An 11,694-nucleotide genomic window follows, 5' to 3' on the forward strand; every position below is an offset into this window, starting at 1 on the left:
CCCTTCTGCTGCAGCAGCAACAGACATGCGCGGACTGCTAGAGACAGTTCAGAATAGGATAAGCGCAGCAGCTGCTTCAACAACTTTCAGCTTGGGGGATTTGAGAAGAAACTTCTTCTCAGTGAGGGTGCCAGAGCACTGGAACAGGCTGCCCAGGGGGGTTCTGGAGTCTCCTCTGGAGACATTCAAAACCCGCATGGACACATTCCTGTGTAACCTCATCTAACTGTTCCTGCTCCGGCAGGGGGATTGGGCTAGGTGATCTTTCAAGGTCCCTTCCAATCCCTGACATTCTGTGATTCTGTGATTTCCTGAGCTTGATTGAGTTTGTCCATTTGGTAAAGCCTGAGGGATGTCCAGTCCAACTGTGTCTATTTGAGCACCTCCTCCCTGTTGCAGGAAGATCCACTTTGTTCTGGCTCCTGCTAGCTCCATCTGCAGACTGCTACTTCATTTGTGGATCCCTGCTTCGGGGGCTGGAAGAGACAGCAAACAGTTGGTTTTTATCTTCTGCCTCTATGCTACTCATGACTTCTCAGGTTCTTATGACAGCCCCCCTTTATGAACCCTTCAGCTTCAAAACTTTTTAAATCATGCAGTTTTTCAGAGGTGTCTTTCTTGTGGTTTACTACAGTAATTTACAGCATGCTCCTAGATAGTAATTTAAAAAACACAAAAACACAACAACCCTGTATTTAGTTTCCTGTGTATTTAGTTTTAACTCCTGGGGCATTTTGTATCCAAGTTCTGTAAGGAACGTAAAGTTTCCAGTATAAAAACATGTGTTGTGTATCTGAGAAATCAGAGGTCATTATTGCAGAGGAGTTCTTGCAGTTGCCTTGGTAGAAAGCCATGGGAAACACTCCAGCGCTGTGGAAGCTTGCAGATAAACAGAAAGATCAAATAGAGTGAAACTCCAGATACAGTTGCAGGAAAAATACACATTTTTCACAGAGGGGGGGTGGGGGGGAAAAAGGACAGTGTCAGGACAACTGCTTATATAAGTAATCTAAAATGCAATTCTATACAGTGCTACAAGCAAGAGGCCTGCGTGAGTGTGGCTGTGGCGTGGTGCTCCATCAGTTCCTTTGTGATAAAGCAAGGGGGGCTGGGTTGTTGGTTGTTCTTCTCTGTCTCCATCCTTGCTGTATTTAAAAGGACTATTTACTGATTGCGGTAAGGGTTCTTATCATGATCACTTTAATGGTGTTTCAGGTTTGTTGATAAGCATAAGGGTCAGTAACTTTAAAAATGGTGAAGAGGATTACCGATACCATTTAAAAATGGTGAAGAGGATTACTGGTAGCAGGAAGTCTGAGGGGAAAATATTTTCAAGTGGATTATTTTCCTGCTTAGGCTACTGTGCAGCTGCTGCCTTCTCAAGCAGTCCCTGAAGAATTAAACCCCTTTGAAAGTTGTTGACTTGGGGTTTCTACAGATTATCTAAACAGAATTTGAAACTTCACTTTATCAATCTGGAATGAGTTGGGCACAGTGCTGAGTGGAACTTGCACCACTGGAACAGCTTGTTTGTGTTAATAAACATGATCCTTTTTATAAGGACTTCGCAGTTACCATTTCTGAGTCCTCATCTTGCTGCTTTCAGCCTGATTTTGCTGTCCTGCTTTTATCAAGCTAAGGCAGGGTAATAGGGAACAAGGCTTTTAAAATTTGGATTTGAGACATTTGCAGTTTTGATGGCTGTCCCACTCAAATATAAAGTTGTTCAGGTATTTTTGGAACAAGAAATTTGGAAGATGTAACTTAGAGTCCAGTCATTTACATTTTTGTGGCAGGAAGCTTTACATAGGACAGAACTTCTAACTCGTTCCAGTAGTTGTAATTCAGACCATTGTATGTCAAGAAATAACTTCAGTTACTGATGTGGGAATTAGGCACATGCTGTGTGGGATAACTAGATTGTCTCTTCCTCTGAAGCAACGAGACTTTCATTAAGTATTTTAATTGGGTCACTGATGTGCAAGGAAATTTATGTGCACTTCTACGTGTAATTCAGTGTAATCTTGCGAATGCCAATGGATTATTTTGCTGTTCCTTGACATTAAACAACCTGTGAAACATTTTCCAACCATTTAAACAGTTGTAATGGAGAATGAGCTCTCAGCTCTTTGCAATTTTGTTTCTTCTGAAAGTTGAGTTTCACTGAGAATGCGGACCAGAATTCACAGGATGTTTAATACATCCCAAGTGGACTTTAACATTGTAATTGATTTATACTAGCAAAAATTGAGTGCAAACTTTACCTCACAAAAATTGGTAAGATTCTTTGCCTCTGGCTTCAGCTTGGCCAAAATCAATATCAAGAATAATTGCAGTACAACTGTTAAAACAGAAGCTCAAGTACATAAATGGGCTGGATATAAATCCTCTTACAGCCAGGCTGTGGGGTTTTTTCCATGTTCTTTCTCTGCAGTTAACATTGGATAGGTAAATAGATGGACATATATATGCATAAACCGATATTTATTTAATTCCCATAGGGTGCAGATGAGATCATCGTAGCAGAACTTGCTTAGTTGCTTGCAGATACAGTAATTCATCTTTTTAAAAAAGACCACACTTTTCAGGAACTGATAAATGTAAGTCATGTACAGCTGCTCATGGCTAAGAAGAAGAAAAACTGCAGCAATTTTCACATCTTGAACTCAAGGTTAGTGCCACAGTTAATCACATGGAAAACAAGATATATTCAAGACCAGCATTTTGGCAAGGTGTTTGTGTCAAAATGATGAAATCAGTTCACATTCCACATAATTTATTTCGTAGATAAAAATAACAGCAAAAAGGTTCTTCAGCATTTCTACTGAGGATTTAGTGCGTTTCTGCCATCTCGGGGCAGTGTGTCTTTGAACAGTTTTTGAATTGCATTTCATTTCAGCATCTTTATGGAAATACAAGTTGTATTCTAGCTCGGATATACAAATGTCCACTTTACACTTTAATATAAAAGGTTTAGAAACAGGAGTAATTTGTTGTAGAGTCTTAGTGATGTTTATGACCATTACTTCCTTTCACGATGGCTAAATTTAATAATTAGTTAGAGCACTGCAGTCCTCGGTAGCTGTTCAGGAGGAGTTCTGCATCAGAAGATGTTCATTTTACGAGTTTTAATTTTGAAATAGTGGCCCAAAATTGATTATAGATGTTTGATTTTCAGCTGGAAATAGCATAACCCATAACTGCTTTTAAAGAATGCTTTAAAAATATCTGAGTTGTATGAAAATATACTGGGGTGTTGTTTGTTGGTTGGGTTTTTGTTTTAGTTTGGTGTCTTAGCGATGTAGCATTTTCCTGCAGAAGGATCCCTGCTTTACTGATACTACTTATGATGTGATAACGCTCTGCACTCCTGTCTTGAGAGATGCCAGGGCTAGTTCCGAACGGGCTGTTTTATATATGGCACAGTACAGCACCATCAGCACACCAGTGACTCCTAGAAATAACCTAGTCATGATAGCAAATCCTGTAGGGCTAACCCAATTGGCTTTTCTTCCATCATTAGCTCCAAATCCAGCTTGTGCATTTCTACACAGTGCTACTCAGATTGGTGTGAACATGGCCTAAAAGCTTAACCTTGCAGATGTTTTAATGTAAGTAGCTTTATTCACTTGACTAGCTCTGCTTAGAATTAGCCACACGTTTAAGTATGTATGTGCGCTTGGAGCGTACAAGTTAGAAGTAAACTCCAGAAATTAAGTCGCCTTTTTTTTTAGTTGATGGGTATATGAAAGCTTGTGGCAGCGTGGTAATTCTGCGCTGGAAGTAAAATAAGAGAGAAAATGAGAAAAAACAGTGGGAGCCACAGGGGTAATAAAAACATCACTTTTTAGCAAATGTTGACAGCATCAAAATTATATTGAGATATTTGTAAAATTGTAATTAAAAACTAAATAGAAGTGATCTGCACCTCAATTTTAAACCTGATTTGATTTTTAGCGCAACAGTTTTAGTCAAAACATTTCTCAGAGAAATGCACATGATCATTAACTTTAGAAAAAGTATTAATAGCAGTTTCTTGAGACTGTATTTCTACTAAAAAATAATAATTAAAAAAACCAACAAAAAAACCCAACCAAACAAAAAAAAACAAACTTTCAATAAAAAACTTTCAATTAAAAAAAATCACCAAGTTCTTTCTGCATCAGAGACAACATTTGAGATTTCAAGAGGCATTTGATGAAACTTCAGGACAAATGTAAATGTTAATGACGGGCTGAGCAGAGCTACTACTGTGGTAATAGGAAACTTGGCTGAAGAGCAAAGCCAGGATAAACCTGTGAATTCAGGCGTGGTTTAGCTTAAGCAAAGCCACACAGAAATAGCTACAAACTTTACAAAGCAGATGTGGCTTCCCTTTTGTAAACTCAGGATACCACTTCCAGATTTTTAGCTTTGCCTATTAGTTCTCAATTTTCTGGCCGTTCTTATTATTGGTGTGTATTTTTAGCCATTAAGTTACTTCCCTGAATACTATAAAGTGAAATGAAAACATTTTCTGGTCCTGCGTGTTAAAACTTGCTCCACTGTGCAGGAACAAGGGAAAGATTCATGGGGCCAGAAGGAGGCGGAGGAAGGGAGCACACGTCTGTTTATGGGAATGAATGCGTCTCTCCTGAAATGAGCACATTACTTGTAATCTGGCTCAAGATGAAAACTGATCTTCATTGCTGAAACTGGGGCTTTTTTCTGCAAATAGGTGAGATCCTTAGGTACACCCGAATCGTAATGAAGACTAATTATTGGTCAGGGTTTGAGTTGCCCAGCTGGCCTCACTACATAATGTTTCTGTCCTTAAGCGTTTCTGTGGAAAAAGAGTGAGTTTAGTACTCTCACTTGGCTTGTGTGTTCAAAGTGTGTGATGGAGGGAGGTGCCCTCTCTGGCTGCACATCTGTAAGAAGTGAAGGCCTAACCCTCTTATGCTCTTCAGTCACTTGCACATTTTCCCATTTATAATAAGTCTTGGTGTAAAGACAAGTGCAAATTAAACCAGAGCTGTACTCAACGAGACTGACACTTGCATGCTTGAGTGTTATGTGCTACCCTCAATCTCACTGTGTGGTGTGTCAGAGCTGTGTCTCACCTCATCTGCCTTCCGAAATAAGGATGATGCAAATAAGTTTTTACCTAGTCTTCATAATGAGAAACCTGCAGTGAGACTGACTTAATCTACAAAATCTAATTATTGGGGGTTTCATTTGGGGTTATTCATCACTACTGTGGCAGAATTACCTCACATAAGTTAGTTGAATGCTGAGAAGAGGAACTGGATCATTGAATCTGAAACCCTGCTAGGAGAGCACAGGCATTACTGCTGTTTGGAGCTCAACAACATCTATTGCTGGGGGTTTTTACATGTAGTTTTTTCTTAATCTTTCACTAATGCTAAAATAATCGAGATTAATAATCATAGAATCATTTTGGTTGGAAGAGACCTTAGGATTATAGAGTCCAACCACAACCTAACTCTAGCGCTAAACCATGTCCCTAAGAACCTAAACACCTTCAGGGATGGTGACTCCACCACTTCCCTGGGCAGCCTCTTCCAATGAAATTTATCTGCTCCAATGACTGACACAACATAGAACAAAAATAATGCTTAGCACAGGAGTTTGTAGGCATAGGTTTGTGTACCTTTAGACACTGCACAACTTCCACCTTTACCTCCTGAACTGACATATTGGTCTTTTCACAGAAGCAGAAACTTGGATATAGACATCAAGTTATTTTGTCCCAACGATGCTGTGCCATCTCCCCACACACCTCAGCTTGCATGCAGAGATATTTCCTCAGCCTGAGAGGATGCATCAGATTCATCTTTGGCTTTCTTGGCTGCTTTGCCAAGTCTGCAAACCTGGGTAATAACATAGCACCGGTGGTGGTTGTATTTGTTTTGTAGTATGTAAATGCTTATGCCTCAGATACTGGGGCAGCCCTACTCACAGGTTTGGATTCTTGTGAGTTTAGTAGGTTTGCAGTTTGTAGTCAAAAGGTACTACGTAGATGAGAGATGGTTGTAATTCTCAGTTCTGACAGCCACCAGGTAAAGCCCCCCAGAACAGGGGCTATGACAGCAGGCAGGAAACAGAAAATGCTGAGGTGAGGCACAACAAGCTGGCACAATTTTTGAGACCATGATTCCTCAGGCCTTTATTTCAAAACCAGTCAAGATCTAGAGCCAAAGTCAAAACTCTACTTGCTATTTTTATTAGTGTGATAAGGCTGAGACCATCAGCCATCTGAAACTACTATGCTCAGAAAAGGACACAGGTCAACCATCCTGATTTGAAGTAGTTTTACTTCTTGGCAATGTCTGGACTCTGGTGCTTTAATGTCAGTGTCTGCAACTTCATTCGCCCTCGCGATGGCTACCGAGAGTTTTTCCTCAGCCTCGCAGGATCTAGGGCAGGCTCTTTAGATGCATAAAGATTGCATTCAAAGACATGTGTTGGTGCAGGCACTTTTGTAAACCCGTAAAAGAGAAGGAAATTGAGGGAGCTCGTCCACAGCTGTTTTTATTCTACCTGACATCACATATACAATTGTACTGAGTTCAACAATCATGCATTTTAAACAACTAGCTTGGTGCTTGGGATATCTGTGTCTAGTTTTGCTGCTTTGCTACAGGCAACCTGTGTGACCTTCGGACCTCACTTAATACCATTGTCTCTGTTTCCCACCTGTGAAAACAAGGCTCAAAGTACTCCGCACTTCAAAGGCCTTTTTTTAAGAATAATTGCTTTACTGTTACAGTAAAAACACTCGTAAAGTGCACAAAGCAGAAAGACACCACGCATTAGTGATACAGTCCTAGTTTTCCTGGGAAAGCAACACATATGGAGAGTTAATAATTGCCAAATGTAATTATTGCCAAGCTAGGGCTGTGTTTGTGAACAACATACAGAGCAGATAGCTAATGCAATACCAATATAAGGAAATCAAGGTTGTAGCTTGTACTGTAGCTCAGGGATGGGATCACAGAATCACAGAATGGTTGGGGTTGCAAGGGACCTCTGGAGATCGTCTAGTCCAACCCATCCGCCAAAGCAGGTTCACCTGGAGCAGGTTGCACAGGAATGTGTCCAGGTGGGTTTGGAATGTCTCCAGAGAAGGAGACTCCACAGCCTCTCTGGGCACCCTCAGAGTAAAGAAGTTTCTCCTCAAAGAGAAAGTTAGATAGAAAGTTCTTGCCGATTTGTTAGTGAATCAGTGTACCATTAGGTTAAAACCAAGAAGAGGAATATCAGAGAACGCTGGAGTGGCTGGACTTCAAGAGCTTGAGAACTCCATTGTCTCCTGCTGTGGGCTCTACTTGTCTGATGGTGGCTCTTCTTGAAAAGCAGATTAAGCATGAGGAACCAAACTTAAGATGCATATAAAAATCTGTACTTGCAAGCAGTGACACCATTTCTCAGCTTGATTAATTAAAGTTTAATCAATAGCTGGGACACAGCTGTCGACTAGAAAACTAGCATATGGAGCTGAGCTGTGATTGTCTGAAGAAAATAAGAACTTGTGCGTGCATTAGCCCTATGCTTCTGTTATAGCAGTTGCTGCTTATATTTAGATCTCTCCAGATTGACAGTAAGTCTGAGTTCTTACTGTTACTTGAGTTTTTTGAGGTTTTGGAGAAAATGGCATGTAAATATGAGCTTTGTGCTTAAAGTGAAGCCAGTGCTCTGCTGCTATCTATAGTATTTCCTGTCTCACAATAGCCCACCCAGCTGTCTTCTCTGTAGATGAATATTCAACCTCAAGTAATGATGCACAGAAGATGTAATTCTGCATTGCAGCACAGTGCCAATGGCAGCTGTAGATTTGCTATCCCCACACATTAATGCAGACTACAGAGGCTTTAGTGCCTCACTGAGTTCTGTGGCCAAAACACCCTGCTTGGGAATTGCAGATTTACCCGGGCATGGTTGGGTTTGTACTCACAATTCTTCCCTTAGGTGATTTTAGCACATGTTCCCTGCTGTGTACAGAGCGTAAACTGGTGTTATTCCTTAAGGCTGCATAAGGTTTGAAATCTCTAAGAGAAGGCTGTGTGTAGAAGTACCTGAATCTACACACTTCCCACCATCGGATGTGGCTAACCTCTCTTTTGCACCTGAGCTTGAAGATCACCAGTAATATCATCATCGGATATTACTGCCAAGTCAACTACTTAAAGATCATCTAGGATTAAAGGATTCTAAAAACAAAACAAAACAACAACAAAAAAAAACAACAAACGCCAACACACCACCTTTATTTAAGTGGGATTGCCAAATTCAGGACTCGCAGTGCCTTGTTTACTGCCAGTTGTTGAGCTGAGCAGTGCCGTCGCTTAAGGAGTCACCCAGCACATTCGCATCACAGAGAACAGCACTCAGGTTCGGCCAGAAAGACCATTCAGGTTTCTCTGAAATTCTGCAAGATGTTGATCCCGATTACTAGGAAATGCTAATGGAAAACTCACTGACTTTGATTCAACGTCTTGTGTGCGTAGCAGCGGCCCGGAATGTGCAGGGAACTCCCTCAGTCGCTGTGCCTGCTCTCCAGCTTGCATGCACTGGCACAGCTACACAAAATCGTGGCAGCAGCACTGTCTTTCTCAGCATGTGGCCTATTATGTCACCGTGGGGTGATTTGATTTATTGATAGATACAGATTGCCACAGAGCCAGGTAAGTCCCCGGTGAGTGCACTGGTGCACGTGCTGCAGAACAAGTTATTCCAGACAAAGTTTGTGCTAACTTAAGTTCAGAAATGTCCCCTCCAGTTCTGCGTGCTCTGGTGGGTAATGCTTTGCTTTAAATATCATTCTGTGCTGTTTTGACATTTCCTCCTCCTGCAAGCTACAGTGCTTGTCTAAAAAGCTGGAGGGGCTCTTTTTGTGAAGTGGGAGCATTCAAGCAGACAGGCAGATCTGCTGCGGGGCAGCAACAGATAAACGATACCAGCCCTCACTGAACATAGTGCAGATGCAAATTTCAGCTGTTAAAGAGATGCACTTGCTTCTCCTGCACCACCAGGATATATACCTCATGAAGATGAGGGCACAGCTCTGTGGTGTCTTGTGGTTGTATTACAGGTTCTTGCCTCCAGAAGCTGATTATGTAGTTTCAAACAGAAGGCAAGTTATGGCAGAAGAAGGCAAACAGAAGGCAACGGGTTATGGCACGGAATGGAGGAGAAAGACAAGGGTAAGATGACTGGAGGTTGCTGTTGTATCTCTTGGTGTCTCTTCTAGGTAAGGATTCATTTCTGGTTTGTGTTCAAAGTGACACCGTCCTTGCCTCTGCAGTCCTCCTCCTTACACCTCCCTGCTGGAGTGGCTGCTGCCTCCGGCCCAGGCACGGTGAGGGACAGTGGCTTGCAAAAGAAAACATTTCCCAGACTACCTCCTCTCATTCTCATCCTCCCCCTTCTCATTCTCGTCCTCCCCATAGCTGTGGCCCTTTTCATCAGAATACCTTCTTGATACTGGAAGTTCAAATCATTATTTACAGAGATAATTTCCCTCTGAGATACTCCAAAAGCTGTTGGCAGGCCTGCACAATGCTCAGGATAGCGGCTTCCCCCTCAAAAGCAAATTCCAGGTTAAACCAATCTTGAGACCTGACACAGGGGAGGTGATGTGAGTTCTGAGCACAGCAAGAATTCGCTTCTGCCCTCCCATTTTTTGGAAATGCCTTGGCTATGTTCAGGTTAGATGAGATGAATTTTTTTGAAACTGCCTTAAACTTATTTTGTTGAAATCACTGAGGGGCCGTGTGTGTCTGTCTGTTCTCCTTTGATGTGTGTCTCCAAGTTAGTGCAGTAGCAATCAGCTGCCTAATTTTTATGAAACGCAGGAGTGCAGCTTGCCACAATGTCCTTCTATACGTAAAATAAGACACGTTCAATTTAAAACCACCACCACATATAGAATGCAGCTTTGGTAGCTGCCAGCTCAAACTGATTACCGTAGCCAATAGAGATCCTGTGGTCTGAATGACAATAGAGGACATAAAAGTCCTGTGATTTTAACTTGTTTTCCCATTGTGCTTTATCATAAGAAATGCAGCACAGTTTCTGTCCTGTGTTACTGAACATGTCCCCATGATCTCCTGTGTTCATGGCAGGTGGGAGGGTTCTGTTTTTTTTCAGCAACTTAATTGCAATGAGTTTATTAACAGGAGTTGATGATGAAATACTAAACAACATTCTTCCAGTGCATGGGCCAGGCAGGTGAGAGGTGGTGTTGGGCTGGATGACTGGAGACCAGAGCTGGTGGCTTTTGCTGGCCATTTCTTACTTTGGCAAAAGGTTAGGTGAAATTGTTAACTTTTGCTTGGCCTTACGAGTATCACGGCAGCAAGATTGCCCTCAGGAAAAGGCATTGTGGGCCAGATGGTACAACCCTCTCTGGGTAGGTGCCTACAGCAGAGCTTAGGTAGACCATGAGCCCTGAAACAGCTGTGTACCGAAACCTCACCCAGCCCTGTTCAAAGCCAGCAGCTTCATTGTGTCAGGCTGATGGTGCCACCTCAGCATCCCTGAGATGGGACACAGAGGAGCAGGCTGGCTGTGTGCGGCGTGTCCCCAGACAGCAGCAGGTCCCCAGCAATCTCCTACAGGGACGGCGGACATGCCAGCCCACAGCTTAAGAAAGGAGGCTGGCCACCATGGTGGGACACGGGCCTGGGCATCTGCAGGGGAGGTTGCGAGGAAGAGCTTGTTAAGCTGCCATCATCTGCTGAACTGTGGTGGCTGAGAGGTGCCCCCAAGACATGCTTTCACCATGAGCTTGCTCTGGTGGGCTGGAGGAACCCCTGTCCTAGCCACACTTGGTCAAATTTCCTGCCTGGGGGCCATGCTGTGCCCTGGGTGCACCAGCAGGCTTCATCCACCCCAATGCCTTTCCCCAGGGCACAATTTTGGCACCATTCTGGTCCTTGGCTATGCTTCTGTCCAGCCCTGTCTGCACTGTCCTGGCTCATGGACTCCTCGCTCAGGGCCAGGGTGGGTCTCAGGAGCTTTAAGCTATTCTTTAAATTCATTTTTGCTCCTGAGCCACAGCCATGCATTGCTATGGGGTGTTTCAGTAATTTACTCTCTGTCGTCCTGGCTCTAAGGGATATGACTAACTGATCCTTGTCTCTCTGAGCAGCCACCTGCTGCTGCAGAAAATGTCTTTGCTGTGAACGCAGCACATCGTTTGGAAACATCTTTTAAGAGTGTGTGTGTCACATATTTGTTTCATATAGAATCATAGAATCATTTTGGTTGGAAGAGCCTTAACATCATCAAGTCCAACCTTAACCTAACTCTAGTACTAAGCTACGTCCCTAAGAATCTCATCTATATGTCTTTTAAACACCTCCAGGGATGGTGACTCCACCAGTGCCCTGGGCAGCCTGTTCCAGTGCCTGACAACCCTTTCCATGAAGAATTTTTTCCTAATATCCAATCTGAATGTCCCCTGGCACAACTTGAGGCCAATTCCTCTTGTCCTATCACTTGCTACTTGGGAGAAGAGACCAACACCCTCCATGGTACAACCTCCTTTCAGGTAGTTGCAGACAGTGATAAGGTCTCCCCTCAGCCTCCTTTTCTCCAGGCTGAACAGCCCCAGTTCCCTCAGCTGCTCCTCATCAGACTTGTGCTCCAGGCCCCTCACCAGCTTCCTCACCCTCCTCTGCACTCTCT

Source organism: Columba livia, chromosome 1 (assembly GCF_036013475.1).
Source record: "Columba livia isolate bColLiv1 breed racing homer chromosome 1, bColLiv1.pat.W.v2, whole genome shotgun sequence".
Lineage (NCBI taxonomy): Eukaryota > Metazoa > Chordata > Aves > Columbiformes > Columbidae > Columba > Columba livia.